General features: G+C 40.9%; 1 long non-coding RNA gene across 8 annotated transcripts in view; it reads left to right on the top strand.

The window, feature by feature from the left end:
- LOC311588692 overlaps positions 1-13,586 on the top strand; it is a 413,254-nt gene that overhangs the window by 243,671 nt on the left and 155,997 nt on the right. The window lies entirely within an intron of this gene.

The following is a 13,586-nucleotide window of genomic DNA, read 5'->3' as shown; positions in this document are numbered from 1 at the left end:
AGAGCCAGGAGTCCCATGATGCAACTGCAACATATTGCTTCTTGACACAAGAATGGTTGTGGTGGATCAGATTTACGGATGCGTTATCCGTGAATGGCAAGGAATGTTGATTCTATCGTATCTAGCAAGGTCAGGTTCAGGAGCAGGGAAGGGAGAGCCCGACCCTTGGGCTGAAATCTTAACAGATGTATCTGTTCTCCATGGAAGCATTACTCAGGAGCCTGGCTCAATCTCAATCCCGTCACTACAGCTATTGCACACCTGCTGTGTGCTCCTTGGGAAGGAGTGATTTCACAGGTCCCAGGTGCCAGTTACCGTGGTCCCTCAGAGAGGAGAAACACATTTGACCTCCTAATAATTGCAGTCACAATGAAGTTAGGGACAGAAAATCCATTCAAGTTGGGAACTTCAGGAGCACGGGAAGAGAAGAAGTGGACTGTGCCCACTGGCTCCTTTAACTTGGCTGATTGACTATTCCGATGCATACAGTACCCTACCTCCTCTGTCTTCTAAACTAACAGGCCCACACACATTTCTCATAAGAGACATGAAGGCTGGGGGCATAGCAAGGCAAAGCTGGCAACGTGCTGTCTGCTTCCTGTTCTGCGCAGGTAAGCATCAACAGGGTCTGCCTGTGCTATTTTTATTTTTAGGGTAGTCATCTATGGCAACACCAGATGTGGCCAGAGCAGGCACTGCTGATGTTGTGAGCTGCCAGTCATCTGTTTGGAAGGCAGCTGTGGGCATTAAAGTGTAGGACCCTGTAGATGCTAGGCTCTTCCCTCCTTCGAAAAATCTTTCAAAATAAAACCTTGAGATCTTCTAGCAAAATAATACGGGATTGTTGCAAGTTACTCTGAAATAACAGTCTAGCAAAGAGCAGGTAAACTATCAGAGTCCAGAATATATGGTTTTGCTTGCCCTGCGTCCTTTACTTTAGGATGCCAGTTCCCCAGAGAGTTCTGCAGTCCCATGGGCTGCATGAAGCTGACACTGCCCTAGTGGGACAGGGAATCTGAAAGCCCCAGGGGACAAATCTCTTGTCCGTGGCTTCTGCTGAAGTTGCTGAAAGATGCTCTCCTCCTCTGGAAGAAAGGGTTAGTAAGTCGGAAGAAGAGAGAAGGGAGCAGATGCCAGTTTTCTAGAAAGAGTAGAGTGGGAAGTGAGCGGGCCCAGAGACAGATTAAAGACCTGATTCTAGCCCCATTTGGTGCTATTAACAGTCATTTTTATATCTGATCCAGTGTGCTCCTTTGTTTTCATTTAGACTGGTTTCAGCTGAGATTCTGTTGCTTACAAGTACAATCATTTGGACTAGCCACTCAAAAAGACCCATTTCAATTTGTATATCCTATCTTGTCAGTCTTTTATTGCCATTCTCTCTGCTTATTTTTAAATCCTGGTCTTTTCTTAAAAACACATTTTTATTGAAAAATAAAATAATTCATATTACATCTCATTTGCTGTCTCATCCCATGCATCCTCCCATTCCTCGCTCCCTCCCGCTTTCACCTCATTCCCCTTCCCTATGACTGTGACTGAGGGGAACCTCCTCCCCCTGAATATGATTCTAGGGTATCAAGTTTCTTCTTGGTAGTCTGCTATTCTTCTTTCGAGTGCCATTGGGCCTCCCCAACAAGGGGACATGGCCAAATATGGGGCACCAGAGTTTGTGTGAAAGTCAGTCCCCAGTCTCCACTTAACTGTGGAGAATGTTCTGCCCCTTGGCTAGATCTGGGTAGGGGTTTGATGATGACTGCACATATTGTCCTTGGTTGGTGCCCCAGATCGAGTAGAACCCCTGGGCCCAGATCTACCCATCATAGTGTTCTTCTTGTAGGTTTCTAGGACCCTCTGGATCCATCTATTTCCCTATCTCCTATATTTTTCTCATCTAGAGTCTCAATAGGATGCCCTCCCCTCTGTCTCACTTTCCTGGTAGGTGCAGACTTTCATGGGACCTGCCCCTTGGGCTAGTGTCCAGTTATAAGTGAGTATATACCATTTGACTCTCTCTGCTTCTGGGTTAGCTCACTCATTATGATCATTTCTAGTTCAATCCATTTGTCCACAAATTTTGGAAATTCCTTGTTTTTAATAGCTGAATAGTATTCCATAGTGTAAATGTACCACAGTTCCTTTATCCATTCTTCTACTGAGGGACACTTAGGCTGTTTCCATGATGAATCCTGGTCTTAACTACACATTTAAATACTATCTTTCCTTGCTAATCTTCCATGGACTGTGGATGCTGAGCCTCTGCTCCTTGTACACACAAGCATGAAGTTGCTGCGGTGCACTAATCTGCCTCTTTCAGCCTTCTGCCCCAAGAGCAGGTATTCCAGAAAGGATGGAGACTCTCATGACATCCATCCACTATCAGCTTCTCCCACACTGCCTGGTACCAGTGGGCTGGAGACCATCAGCTTTCATAGGGACTTTGGCCTTGAGGTCAGCTTGGATGCCTGCCTGGTCTTTCAAAGCACTTTCCATTTAACGTCCCCAAGCACAGCATTTTCCATAAACATCTTTTTTCTTTTCCTTTCTTTTTTTTTTAAATAGAAAGAAATTCAAAGCTGAGCAGATTTGTCTATTAGCGATAATCCTGAGACACAGCACAAGGAGGCAGCTGGCTTCCAAATGACCATTGGGGGTGTGACTTGAGAATTTCAGTGGCTGTTATAACATGGGGGCAATGATAGTTGTGAGTCTTAAAGACTTGTGAGGTAAAGCAGCCTTTGCTTTATGGTTAGCATGGTGAAATAGCACAGGCTACAGAACATTTGCTACTAATTACGGCACTTGCTCACTGTGCTTATAGCTCAAGAGTAACAGCAGGATTTATTTTTCTGATCTCTCCCCAGGATTTGTGAATTGTTTGTTTTTTATTATCTTATAGATAAATAGGGATGAAAAATCCAACATAGAGGGATCTTTTTTTTTTCTTTTTTAATAACAAGGAACGCTCCAGTTGTCTTTGGATGTGAATACTGACCTTAGTTTAATGACAACAGTCAGACCATGCTGTAAGTTCTAATGCAAGAAGATATTTACAAGGAAGGAAGTGCCACAGGTCAGAAGAGAAACATGGGCTTTGGAACCAAGCTTGTGGATCACGCCCACTCCTCCTCATTGTGCAAGGTGGACTTGAACTATGTTGCCTCATCTTCCTGGATTGTACATTTCTCCCTCTGCCCAGTGGTACAAGCATACCAACCCTGTCCCCCTCAAAAGCTGGGGAGAAGAACAAAGGAGATAATAAGCTTGAAATTATTTGGCTGTTCTTAAAAATACAACAAACTTCAAGGGCATTATGATGCTAGATACTGGGTCCATAGTTTTAACCTCTTCTCCCACTCAATAGTGTCCCAGACCCCAGCTACTTGTAGTTAGTCCATTTTGAGTTGTTATAGAAAAGACCTGCTTCTAGGTAATGTATAAAAATGGGAGTTTATAGCTGAACCTATAGTGTTTCTATCTAAATAACCCTAGGCCTAGGTCCCATTTATTAATTGTTGGCCTTAATGGCCATGTACCCTGTTCCTGTTCCAAAGTCCTTTCAGGTACCCATGGTTGAAGTAGACTCCCTACATTGTCCTCAACAAGATTCAGGGTGCCAGGTCTTATGCTGAGGTCCTTGACCCATTTGCAGTTGAGTTTTGTGCAATGTGAGAGATAAGGACCTGGTTTCATTCTTCTACATGGAGCTATCCAGATTGACCAGAAGCATGTGTTAAAGATGGTTGTCTTTTCTACAATGTGTGTTGTTGGTTTCTTTGTCAAAAATCAGGTTGCTGTAGGAGTATGACCATCTTTGTGTCTCCTCACTTACAGCCCATTGATCAATGAGTCTGTTTTTAGGCTAGTAGCATGCTGATTTTACTACTGAATCTCTGAAATACAATTGGATATCTAAACTGGTGATCCCTCCATCAACTGTTTTGTCTACCGTTGGTACTTTGTGTTTCCATTTGAAATTTAACATCTGTTTTTCAGTTTCTGTGAAGATATGCATTGGAATTTTGATAAGAGTTGCACTGAATCCATACATCTTTATTGGCAGGATAGTCATTTCATAATAGCCTATAAATCCATGAGTCTTTGGATCCTTTGGCTTCTTCAGGATTTTTTCTAATTAACTGCCTAAAAGCTTTTATTATATTTTATTATATATTGATGAAGTTTATTTCTATATATAGGAATATATTTTTATAATATAAATGATAATATGATACACTATGCATATTTATATTGTTTCATTCAACTGTAGAAAATTTAAACTTTCTTCTTGAATTCTTTTCTCACCCTATTAACATTCGGTAGTATGTTGCTTAGTTTCCATGAGTTTGTGTACTCTCTGTAGTTGCTATTGTTGTTGATATCCAGCTTTACGCCATTGTGTTCAGACAGAATGCAGGATGTGATTTCAATTTTCCTATATTCGTTAAGACTTGTTTTATAACCTAATATGTAGTTAATTTTGGAGAAAGTTCCAGGGGCTTCTGAGAATATCCTGTATTCTTTAGTGCTTGGGTGGAATTTTCTGTAGATATCTGTTAGATCTATTTGATTTATGGTGTAATTTAATTCCAGGGTTTCCCTGTTTAGTTTTTTTTTTTCAGGATGACCTTTTCACTGGTAAGAATAAAGCAGTGAGGTCACTCACTAGCAATATGTTCTGTTTAATCTGTAGTTTTAGATATAATGGTATTTATTTTATGAAACTGGGTGTGCCTGTGTTTTAAGCCTATATGTTTAGGATTGTAAGATCCTACTGGTGGATTTCTCTTTAATGAGCACAAAGTGACCTTCTGTATCTCCTATGACTAATTGTTGTTTGATATATATTTTTGCCAGATATTGGAATAGCTACACCTGCTTGTTTCCTTGTTTCATGGAACGCCCTCTCCCTCTCTTTTTATTCTGAGTCTTTGATGATGATAGGTGTTCGCTGGAGGCAACAAAAAGATGGATCCTGTTTTCTAATCAACCTGCTGGTCTGTGTCTCTTATTGGGTAAATGATATTTCTAATATTGAGAATTATTATTGAAGAATGTGTATTAATTCTGTCATTTTGTTGTGTTGAGCTTTTAAAAATCTTATTTTGTAACAAACTCATTGTGGAAATTCTTTTCAAAAATATTTATTTACTTTTATTTTATGAATATCTGAACTCCAACCCTAGAAGAGGTGGAGTAGAGATAGGTAGATCCGTGGGGCGCACTGGCTGGCCAGTCCAGTGGGACTCCAATTTTAGTGAAACACTGTTTCAAAAAAAAAATAAGGTGGAGAACAATTAAAGAAGATACTGATAAGCAGATCATTTTATGTCAATTTATACAAGCTAAAGTCATCTGAGAAGAGGGAACTTCAATTAAGAAAATTCCTCCCTAAGGTCGGGTTGTAGGCAAGCCTGTATGGCATTCTTTAAATTATTGATTGATGGGGAGGGCCCAGCCTATTGTGGGTAATGCCATCCCTGGTGGTCCTGGCTTCTATAAGAAAGCAGGATGAGCAAGACAGGATAAGCAAGACAGTAAGCAGCATCCCTCCACAGGCCTCTGTGTTGTCTTCTGCTGCCACGTGCCTGTCCTGTGTGAGTTCCCACCCTCACTGTTATATAGATCTCTCTCTCTCCCTCTCTCTCTCTCTCTCTCTCTCCCTCTCTCTCTCTCTCTCTCTCTCTCTCTCTCTCTCTCTCTCTCTCTGTGTGTGTGTGTGTGTGTGTGTGTGTGTGTGTGTGTGTTTGTGTGTGAATCATGTGTCTACCTGGTGTCCTTGAAATTCAGAACAGGCCAATCAGAACCATGGAACCTTAGTAAGCCACCATGTAGGTGCTGAAAACTTTTAACCTTTTCACAGTAAATAATTCTCCCAGTATACTCTGTAGGGTTGGCTTAGTGGTCATAAACTTTCTTAAATCTGTTTTTATCATGGAAATATTTCCATTCTCATTCTTTTATGACTTACAGTTTTGCACATGGAAGCCTGGGCTGGCATTTGTGGTCTTTCATAAGTTGTAGAACATCTGTGCAAGCCCTCTGGTTCTCCAATCTCTATTGGGAACTCAGCTACTATTCTGATGGACCTTTACACATGACGCAATCTTTCTAGAAGCTTCAATATCCTTTCTTTGTTCTCTCTGTCTAGTGTTTTGGCTTTTGTATGATGAGAGGAGTTTCTTTTCTGATCCTATCTGGTTTTCTATATGCCTTTTGCATCTGACAGGCATCTCTTTCCTTAGATTAGGGAAAGTTTTATTTTTTTCCTGTTATTATTACAAGTATTCTCTGTGTTTTTTCACTTGGGTTTCTTCCCCTGTGTACTCTGCTCATAGTTTACTTTCCAGATGTCCCCCTTTTTTAAACTGAATGATTCAATTCCTCTACTTTGCCTTTAAAACCTGATATTCTTTCTTCTATTCCATCCTATCAGTTGTTGAAACTTTGCCCCTAGTTTTTAAATTGACTACCTGGATCTTTTATCTTGAGTTTTATTTCTGCTTGGCTTTACTTCAGAAATTATATCTCTATTAAATTCTGTTTGCATATCATGGATTGCTTTCATTTCACTCAATTCTTTGTGTTTTCACAATCTTCTTTTCAGAATTTAATCTTATTCTCTTTGAGTTCCTTGATAATATTTGTTATTGCTATTTTGAAGTTTTTGTCTTATACAACATCTAAATTGCCTTTCACAGGGAACATGACTGTGAGCGTACATGTTTTTTTTTGAGAGACAAATTGTCGTTATTTTTTGTGCATGTTTTTGCAATGGGACATAGACATCTGACATTTGGAGATAGGTACTTATCAGGGCATCTAATCTCCATTTTGCTCAGTGGGTGCTTAGATCTCAGTTTCCTATTGCTCTGTTGGTGCCAACCTATAGACCAGTTTAGTGGTGCTTAGGGTCCAGTCTTGGGACAATTCAGTGTTGACGCCTGAATGCGCTATCAGAAGTGCCTGCAGTTCAGCTAGGGATAGGTGATGTTTCTCAGTATAAGAACAGAGCTTTTGTTGAGACAGAGGATGCTCACAGGCAGTCACTTGGTAGTTGGAAGAGATGCTCGGACTCCTCTTTAAGGGGCAGGGGTCTTTTGAGGGTCTCTATTTGAAAGGGGGTGGGCAAGAATGCCATGCAGGTAGGTGGAATCCATGCAGCTTGAGGTCTTCATATTGAAAAGGAGCTTTCTGGGAAGGCGTGGTAGGCTTGATAGGAGATGCGGTCTTCAGGCAGGTCACAGGAGTGGGCACTTTCATGGCATTTTGTAGTGTGTTTTCAACTGTTCCTAGACCAACTGAAATCAGAAACTATTTGCGAGGAAAAAAAAATAACCAATATTACCAAGTCACTAAATAGTCCCCCAATACCTTCAAAAGGATTGGATTATTTGAAGAAACTGTTAAGACCATCTGGTAAAATATGTTTATTTAGTCAAAGAAAAAACTGAATCTCAGAGCTAATACATAATTTCCCAAGGACACAACGAAAACAACCAGAGTATCCCATTTTAGTCTCTAGTAATATGATCCGTGCTATTGAAAATGAAGGTTGTGGTGTGTGTGTGTGTGTGTGTGTGTGTGTGTGTGTGTGTGTGTTTCTTTGCACATGTTTGTGTGTTTATGTGTACATGTGTGAGGGTATGTGTATTCATGAAGAGGTCAGAGGTCAATGTCAGCTGTGGTTTGGTTTTTTTTTTTTTCAGTTACTCTCCACCTTATATTTTGACACAGGTTCTCTCTCTGAACTTGGAGTTCACTGATTCTGCTAGGCTTGCTAGCCATGAGCTCCAGGGATCCATCTACCCCCAACACTGGAATTACACAACTGTGTCTGGATTTTACACCTCAGGTTTTTAATTTCAGGAAATAATGCTGGAGAGATAGCTCAGCAATTTTGAACATTTGTTTCTCTTCCAGAGGGCCTGGGTTTGATTCCTGGAACTCACAAAACAACTCGCAATTGTCTGTAATGCCAATTCCAGGGGATCTGGTGTCTTCTTCCGGCCACTGCAAGCACCAGGCATGCATGTGGTACACAGACATATGTGCAGGCAAAAACTCATACACACAAAATATTTTTAAGTTAGTTTTGAAAATTAAGAAAATACTACTCAAGTCTAGAACCTAATCCAAACTTCTGTTATTAATAAGACAGACAGACACCAAAGTTTATGGCACAGTCACACAGAACCATAAACCTAGTCAATATGAAAAGAAAAGGCAGAGGGAGAAATCAAACTCAATATTATATTTAATGCTGAAATCATACATATCTACTGTATTTCTGTCCCAAATGATATTTCTCTAATGATAAAGTTTTCACTTGTTTGTCTGGACAGTTTATACTGTATACAGTTTATACAATTTTTTTGTTTACATATCTTGATAAAAACTTTGTCATTCCAAAAAAAAAAAAAACAATAGTCAACAAGCACATATAGAAAGACCAAGGATACAAAATTAAGTCAGTTATACATGGTTCTAATTCCAGATAATGAGGAATAGAGATGAACCCAGTCTTAAAGGCACCCCTCAACTTGTCTTTATGACACATGCTGCAACATGATGTTTCAGACATTGCAAGTCAAACTTAGAGCTGTTTCCCTTTGAGTCTGGGAATGGCTGCAATCCTTCTCTTTCCATTAATGTGGAAAGGAAGTACTGACTGACTGCAGCTTACCTTCAGAATCAATTCTATTCTCTCCTCCAGTGTCAACAACCTCCTTCTCAGTACCCTTGTGTTAACAGTTCCTATGACAACACTGGAGGGTTGTCATGACAACACTTCATGGTTACCTGTGCACACTGTGTAGCTTTATGAGGACTGTGTGGGAAGCTCCAGAAGCAGAGTTCATCAGAGAGACTTGGTGCTTCACAAGCTGCCGATCAATGTGTTTTATAAAAAGGCCCAGAGCTTTCTGCCACGAAGTCAATTGGGAAGCCACCAGTTCTCCCAAATCATGATAGATTTTTGAATCTCAAAAAAATGAACATTACATACTACCCCATGCCAAGAACAGAGCAAAAGGCCCACCTCCTGTTTGAGGACTTAGGTCTTCTAAAAAAAAAGTGCTTTTCCCTGTATAATGACTGGGTCATATCTGGGAGTGGCCTGGGTTGTGACATGATGTGGATTTAGAGACACATTGTTCTAGCTTCTTAGGCTGTAAATCAAGTATAGTTGCTTCATCTCTCTATGCCCCTGTGTTTCCTCCCATCCCTCTCCCAGTTCCAGTCCAGATAGCAAGTAGATTTTCTTTCTCAAAAGAAAAATGTAAAAGCCATGGGAGTAAGGCCAAAGTGTTGCTGGGAACATTCAGCAGAAGACCGGGAAGGAACTGAGTCAGGCACAAGCTGTCCAAATCAGGGAAGGAAAGAAAAAGAAGGGGCTGGCCATGGTGGAGCACGCCTGCAATCCCAGCGTTCAGGGAGGCAGAGGCAGGTGGATTGCTGTGAGTTCAAGGACAGCCTGGTCTACAAAGCAAGTCCAGGATAGCCAAGGCTACACAGAGAAACCCTATCTAAAAAGAAGGAGGAGGAAGAGAAGAAGTAGAAGAAGAGAAGAAGAAGAAGAGGAGGAGGAGGAGGAGGAAGAAGGGACCATCGCCTTTCAAATGTATTTATTCTTTGAGAGATAAGGCCCAACAAATTTTATGAATAAGATTCTCATATGGTGCAAAGCCTTTAACACTCTCCTCAGACAAAATAAGAGGGCAAAACATACCTTGGAAAAGGATTCAGAGGCCACAGTGGAACAAAACCATAACAAGCAAACGGAGGTGGTTGGGGGAGTATCGAGCGGAGGAACACCCATTCAAGGGCAGGAGTGCACAGAGTCCACAGAGTGCAGCAAGGTAAGTCAGAGAGATGTGGGAACTGCTCTGCAGAGTCAGCTCTAGACAGTGAGATGGATGCTGCCTGCCTGCTGCCTCTGACACACAGCTGCTGAAGACTGAATCCCAGCTCTCCTCTTCCCAACTGTATGTTACCAGAAAAGATACCCGGCTTCTCTAAGATGTCATGCCACCATATTTCTAAAGCAGAGACAGTAATTGTGCGACACAAGTTTTGAGAATCAGGAAGATCATTTTGAGCCTGAATAACCCAGTAAATGTAAGTTACTGCTTTTAAATATATTTACATTGCTGAGATTTTTTTAAGTTACAAAAGACTATTAAATGATCTTGTTTATACAAACAAAATTTGTATGCATATGCATATGTGCCAGCTTATTAAAAAAAACCCACAAACATAAAAACTTTGAAAGATGTAGAACCTAAACTATTAATCATGGGGGACAGATGTCGCTTTTATCTGCCTTATATACTTGTGCGTCATTTGAGATTTATTATCTTTATAATAAGATCATATGATAAAAAATAAAACAGGAAAGTATCGAAGGAATGAATCAAACAACTCGGACCTTGAAGTGTAGGGTATAATGTATAGCCTAACACAGCGTAGCTATTGCAGAGGATCAGATGACCCCAACCAGAGTCAACCTAAATGCAAAACAAACAAATAACCTAAAACCAGCCAACCAACCAACCAATAGCAACAACAATTTTTAAAACAAAACAAAACAGACAAACAAACATAAAACAACTCAACAAAGTAGAAAATGGAAACAAAAAGAAGGCGAAGCGCACCATGACACAAGATGGGGCTGGGTGTGGTTCACGCCAGGAGCAAATGCAGCCTGCCTGTCGCCTTCTGAACAGGCCAAGGTGCTGAGAGCTGAGCATTCGTCACCTTCTGCTACCTGGACCACATATATAGTGAGACCAGCTGCCTCAAGCTCCTGCTGCCATGGCCTCACCATGAGAGTGGACAGTATGCTCCAACCGTGAGTCAAAGGAGCTCTTCATTACAATAGTTTTGTTGGGGACTTTGTCATAGCAGTGACACACACAAAAAAAAGCTCCGATGTCGCCTAGATTTTCTAGCATGACAGCTGGATTAGCCCAAAATGTGTTCTCTAAAATAGGACTTCCTACGCGTTTTCTACACATGGCCCCTTTACACGTGAGAACTTTCTAGATTGTCCTGTATATATTGGTATGTAAGATAGGAATGTAAACCGAACATTTGCTGATAATCACTATGAACTTCAGCAGTTTCAGAGTTGGCCCATATTTTGATTTTGTGATCATCAACCCTGACCATGCAGACAAAGTAGCAGGAGCATGTTTAAGGCCACTTTGGAAAATGTTGACAGCTCTGTCTTAATCCCAAGGCACAATTCATTGAATGCTTTTGCTTGTGTGTTTTTACTGATACTCAGGTCAGAAACTTGGCCAGTGTTATTGAATAGCAAAAATCATAATATAATACAACCTTAGGATAGAGTCCACTTAATACTTACACACAAAGGAATGACAGTGGGAAGAATGTTGAAAATCTTCATTTTCTAAAATTAAACCACTGTATTTCCAAAAGCAGCATATAGCTGGGTGTGGTGGTGCATGCCTTTAATTCCAGCACTTGAGGAGACATAGGCAGGCAGATCTCTGTGAGTTTGAGGAAAGCCTGGTCTACAAAGAGAGTCCAGGCCAACCAAGGCTACACAGAGAAACGGTGTCTTGAAACAAACAAACAAAAAAGCAGAATATATACAAATATATCATATTACATAATATGAATAACATTTTATATCTTTATAAATATAATATGTATATTTATATTTTCATAAAAGCAGTATATATATTGGAGTTTACAATGTACAATAGTCTATTTGCATTGCGTAGCTTGATGACACGGACAGAACAAAGAACATATGTCCTGAATTCAAACCCAAGGCTGCAACATCACAGGACACCAAGGGTGAGACTTGCCAGAAACGTTTCACATTCATTATGTGTTTGAGTCTGAATTAACCTCTTGTCATTGTGTGTTCAGAAACCCTTTACTGTCCGATGGGTTTTGTGACTGCCGTACTCAGTTATGAAACACTGTATGGTGGTCATGTCTCAAGTTCAGGAAACTGGGCTCTAGGACACTCAGACACGGGTCGTCATGCTTCTTAGGGCTCAGTTATTTCGTTGTTGTGGCAACATACCTGAACAAAGCAACTCAAGAAAGGAAAGGTTCATTTTGTCTGGCAATTTCAGTGATATCATATGAAGAGGCAGTGGGGGGGGCACGGGAGAGACAGACAGAGAGATACAGAGACAGAGAGACAGAGAGACAGAGACAGAGACAGAGAGAAGCAGAGAGAGAAAGAGAGACAGAGACAGAGATAGTGACAGAGAGAGTGCTTTTGTGTTTGTATGAGTTGGATTTCTGCCTTTGGTCTTTAAGGCCCAGGACTTGGGCTGGGACTCCTCACAACTCCCGTTCCCCACATTCATGATGGGTATTCTTTCCTTAACTCTCTCTGGAAACACCCTCAGACACACCCCAGAAATACGCTTTACTAATCCTGAAAGCATCCATGAATACAATCAAATTGATAATTAAGATTAGCCAATCAAGTGACCTATATGGAGTTGCGCGTAACAACCTAGGAAGTCAGCAGCGCCCATTCCTCACTCACCGGTGACAGGCGGTGGGAGGCGACCACACAGGCAGTGACTACCAGGAGGATCATGGGGGTGATCACAGACACCTGTGTATACTGACAGTTTCCTGAGTCTGTATTAGGAGCAGTGTTGAACTGGCAGGATACTCTTATAGAGGTTATCAACGCCCATTATGGGATGGAAATTTTAACTAATTATAAGGCCAGAGGTGGCCCTCATCTGGAGACAGAGGTTGGACTCTTTAACCCCTACGGTTTGTGTAAGTTCTAAGTGGGAGTCATTTTCCACTTCTGCCCTGCACCAAGATGGAAGGGAATATCAGCTAAAAGAGTTAATTGACATCAACTGAGCCTTTGCTGAATGTGAACACTCGACCACTGCAGCCACACTTGACCCTGCAGCTGCATGTACCTAACAGTATGGTCCGGATACAGACCATAAATGTTGACCAGATATGATAAAGTATAATTTTTTTTCATAAGAAAAATAAGAGTACTCCATGAGAACTAAACTAGTCAGGCAGTATCTGGGACCAGATATTAAACTGAGAAATGGTGGGTTGGAGACAGTCAGGCGAAAGGGAGTGGACATGAGGGTGTCGCCAGTGAAACAGCACGCCCAAAGGCAGACCACGAGGTAGTGCGAGGCAGGGAACTCTTCCCCCGAATTCCTTGCCTAATATTTTGGGATTTATTAATAATCTGACTCACTTGGCTCAGTGCTTAATTAAGGAGATAAAAGTATTAGTCATTTAATGGCAAATTATTTCCCTTTTCACCTCAGGATAAAACCCAAACTACTTACTTTCTGAATATGCAAATCATCAAGGCAATGTTGTGCAGCACATTATTAAAAAAAAAAAACTCTCATAGATCATAGAATTAAAAAAAATCAGTTACAACAGAAAAAATAACTGAAGGTTTTACCACTAAAAGTCCTAGCTGTTTTTAATACTTAAAATTAAACAGAATGGGGCATTCTGACCTTATGACTACTGGTGTTTTACGTAGCCAAATACAACCCCACACTTGGTTATATGTTTGAATGATTAACTTGTCT

This window comes from Acomys minous (genome assembly GCF_964271855.1).
Source record: "Acomys minous genome assembly, chromosome: 17".
Taxonomy (NCBI): domain Eukaryota; kingdom Metazoa; phylum Chordata; class Mammalia; order Rodentia; family Muridae; genus Acomys; species Acomys minous.
This window is presented reverse-complemented; position numbering and strand designations above follow the sequence as displayed.